Source organism: Salvelinus sp. IW2-2015, linkage group LG3, assembly GCF_002910315.2.
Source record: "Salvelinus sp. IW2-2015 linkage group LG3, ASM291031v2, whole genome shotgun sequence".
Lineage (NCBI taxonomy): Eukaryota > Metazoa > Chordata > Actinopteri > Salmoniformes > Salmonidae > Salvelinus > Salvelinus sp. IW2-2015.
This window is the reverse complement of record NC_036840.1, coordinates 7,374,338-7,378,564: the sequence shown is the minus strand read 5'-3', so window position 1 is coordinate 7,378,564 and position 4,227 is coordinate 7,374,338.

Here is a 4,227-nt window from a genome sequence, read left to right as displayed (position 1 = left end):
CGCGCGCGCGCGACAAACGTATGCACACACATGCGCTAATAACGATTGTTTAAATGAGAAAATGCTAAGAAATAAAATATTGTGAATCATTTATATTTCAAGAACCCCAGTAGGAATGGAAGAAGCAGTCATTATCAGATCCAAGTAAGGTGCAAATATTTGTTTTTTCGATTTCAATTATATTCCGTTGTTGTACTGTAGAAATCATTATTAGATGAATGGACAAATCATTAAACACATACACATAAAAGCAGCTCAAGCAGTCTTTATACACTACAGAAAAGAAAAAAACCTTTCCCAAAAGTAATTGCAGTTTTTTTAAATCGATAGATGTCTGAGCACATGCTGCACTGGAATCCAATTTCAAAGCCTTAAATCTTTATTTAAACAAACAGCTGGAGAACAAAGTAGTGAGGAATCTAATTGTAATACCCCTCACTCCGGGAACCCTCTATACATTGATATATGATATGATATGTAATATAATATATGATATAACATGTATCAACGATATGGATAGAGTAAGAAAGGTGTCTCTGTGTGTATGACTCCATATAGGAATTAGAATATGATTCAACATGACACAGGGACATTAGTCCCAGCGTTACCACAGATCATTACCATAATTATGTCATTGAAACAATAGTCAAAAGTAAAACATCCTCATCTTCCAATTGCAGTCCACTCCGTTCGGGTACGTGGTCAACTGAACTGTCGCCTCTCCTGTCGTAGCTCAGCCTYTAATTGTCATAGTCCCATGCTGTGACATGGTTGGTCACATGGCGGGAGCGTGTGGCGCGTGATGAGCAGAACTGCACATTTGGGCCACCGTCTGTGACATAATTGGGTATCTACTCCCGTCACGTGACTTTGATAGAATCTGACCATTTCTGACTGATGTTTTCGAAACACTCATTTAGTTAATTCATCTGATTTCTTAGATGAATCACGCACATCCCCGACATCTAGCATGGTTTAGTCGGAAGTCTTTGCACACCGCCTGCTGGTTTGCTTTCTCAACCTAGCTCAGTAACCTTGTTCCCCAGGTCTAAACCAGTCACCAACCAACCAGCCGTTCAGAGAAAACACTCATGAAAACCAGCAGACACTGAAGTTACAGTAGAGGATCAACTCGTTCGTGTAACGTGGTATTCAAACTTGAACTGTCGCATCTCCTGTCGTATGCGTCAAGTCCTCTATGTGTATAGTCCCATGCTGTGAATGGTTGGTTCACATGGGCGGGGAGCGTGTGGCGCGTGATGTGAGCAGACTGCACATTAGGGCCGACCGTCTGTGGACATAATTGTGGGTATTCTCCCTCCGTGCACGTGAATTTGGATAGTATCTGATCCATTTCTGACATGATGTTTTCGAAACATCCATTTAGTTATATTCATCTGATTTCTTCTAGATGAAATCACACTCGCACATCCCCGACATTCTTATGCATGGTTTATGTCGGAAGTTCTCTTTGCACACCGCCTGCTGGTTTGCTTTCCTCAATCGCTAGTCAGTAACCTTGTTCCCCAGGTCTATAACACAGTCATCAACCAACCCAGCCGTTCAGAGAATAACACTCTCATGAAAACCAGCGTCAGACACTGAAGCCCTCCAGGCCTTAAAGTCACCAGCCCGTTATTAAAAGGGAAATGTCATTAGATGTCCAACCGCCCTTTTAATTAAAGGGAAATGTCATTAGAGTCAACCAGCCCTTTAATTAAGGGAAATGTCATTTAGAGTCACCAGCCCTTATTAAAGGGAAATGTCCATTTAGAGTCAACCAGCCTTTATTAAAGGGGAGTGTCAGGTTATGAGTCAACCAGCCCCTTTATTAAAGGGAAATGTATTGGAGTCACCAGCCCTTTATAAAGGGAAATGTCATTAGAGTCAACCAAGCCCTTTATAAAGGGAATGTCATTAGAGTCAACAGCCCTTTTATTAAAGGGAAATGTCATTCAGAGTCCAACCGGCCCCTATATTAAAGGGAAATGTCATTAGAGTCCACCAGCACTTTATTAAAGGGAAATGGTCATCTAGAGTCAACAGCCCTTTAGTAAAGGAGAATGTCATTAAGAGTCAACCAGCCCTTTAATTAATAGAGGGAAAATGTCATTTAGAGTCCCACCCCGCCCTTCTAATTAAAGGGGAAATGTCCATTAAAAGATCCAACCAGCACTTTATTAAAGGGAAATGTTCACTTAGAGGTCATACCGGCCTATATTAAAGGGACATTGTCATTAACAACCAGCACTTTATTAAGGGAATGTCACTAGAGTCCAACCGGGTTCCTATATTAAAGGGAAATGTCATGTAGATGGTCAACCGAGCACTATAGTTAAAGGAAATTGTCATTAGAGTCAACCAAGCACTATATTAGAAGGTAAAATGTCATTAGAGTCACCTAGCACTAATTAAAAAGGGAAATGTTCATTAGAGTCAAAACAGTACCTCAATATTAAAGGGGGAAATGTCATTAAGCGTCGAACACACATTATATTTAAAGGAAATGTCATTAAGTCACCAGTCACTTTATTGACAGGGAAATGTCACTGACGTTCAACGCGGGGCCTTATATATAAAGGGAAATGTCTATTAGAGGGTCAACCAGATTAGAAGGGAAATGTCATCAGAGTCAACTCAGCACTTTATTAAAGGAAATGTCCAGAAGTCAACCGGCCCTATATTAATGGAATGTCATTCAACAGTCAACCAGCACTTTATTGAAAAGGGAAATGTCTTAGAGTCAACCAACACTATATTATAAGGAAATGTCCATTAGGAGTCAATCCAGCACTATATTAAGGGGAATTGTCACTAGAGTCCAACCAGTCACTTATTTATGGGGGGAAATGTCATTAGAGTCAACCAGACAACTATAATTAAAGGGGAAAAAATGTCATTTAGGGAGTCACCAGCCATCCTTTATTAAAGGGAAATGTCACTAAAAGAGTCAACCGCCCTAAATTAAAGGGAAATGTCATTAGAGTCAACCAGCACTTTATTAAAGGGAAATGTCAGCTAAGAGTCCCCACCCGGGCCTATCTTAAAGGGAATGTCATTAGAGTCAACAGACAACTTTATTAAAGGGAAAATGTCCACTAGAGTCAACCGGCCCCTAAATTAAAGGGAAATGTCATTAGCAGTCAACCAGCACTTTATTAAAGGAAAATGTCACTAAGAGTCAACGCCCTAAATAAAAGGAAAATGTCATTACGAGTCAACCAAGCACTTTATTAACGGGAAATGTCACTAGAAGGTCCAACCGGGCCTAAATTAAAGGGAAATGTCATTAGAGTCAACCAGCAACTATACCAGCACCCCAACATCAACATATGAAAAGGCACGTTTCTTGTAAAAAAAAAAGACTGAGGAAGAATGAGTGTTTCCACTGACATCAAATAAACCAATTACTAGGGCAAAGCCTACTCATAATTGGTCAAAGTGCAACCTGGAGTTCCGGCTCCATATTGGGCCCCTCGAGACATATACAGATCTCAGGATCAGTTAGTAAGGGACGTAAATCCTGAGGCAGTGTCCTACCAGGCTCCAGACATGACTAATGAGAGTCCTGATCATGCCTGTAACCCTTTTGGACCCCAACAGACTTGACTCTAACCACTGACCCTCCCCAAATGTGACTACTGAGTCATATGAGCTGTAAATCCTGACTAGACCCTAAGAGACAAATCCTATTCTATAATGACTCCTATTAGAATGAGTCTATGGCTCTTGAGTAACATCATGCTAGCCAACCTATACAATGTGTGTAACACCTTCGGCAAGTAACACAACGGTTGTCACATTGAAGCTGGCAGATTCCTCATCAAGGGCTAGGCATCCCTTGGCAGTGAACTGCACAGATCAGTTGAGGGTCCACAATTGAGCCCTTGATTAAAATAGGGCATAAGTGTCTCATTTAGTGAGTCTGCTGGACTTCCCTCTCTCCTATCTGCTCTCTCTCTCTCTTTCTCTGTCCATTGCCTGGTCTTTCACTACTTCCTCTCTCCTCTGTCAGTCTAGTTAGTGGTCTCTCTCCTCGCTCCACTTCATCTCTCTCTCCGCATCTCCAGTAGCGACAGCTGCTTCAGTAATGGATGCCGTTTGACAGTGCATAAGCCAATTAGAAAATGGCAGTGATTTAATTGGCCCCGGACGATTTCACTAAATCCACAACGAGTCAATTAGTGGGACGTGATTGAGGGTACCTGGGGGGGGGGGGGGGGGGCA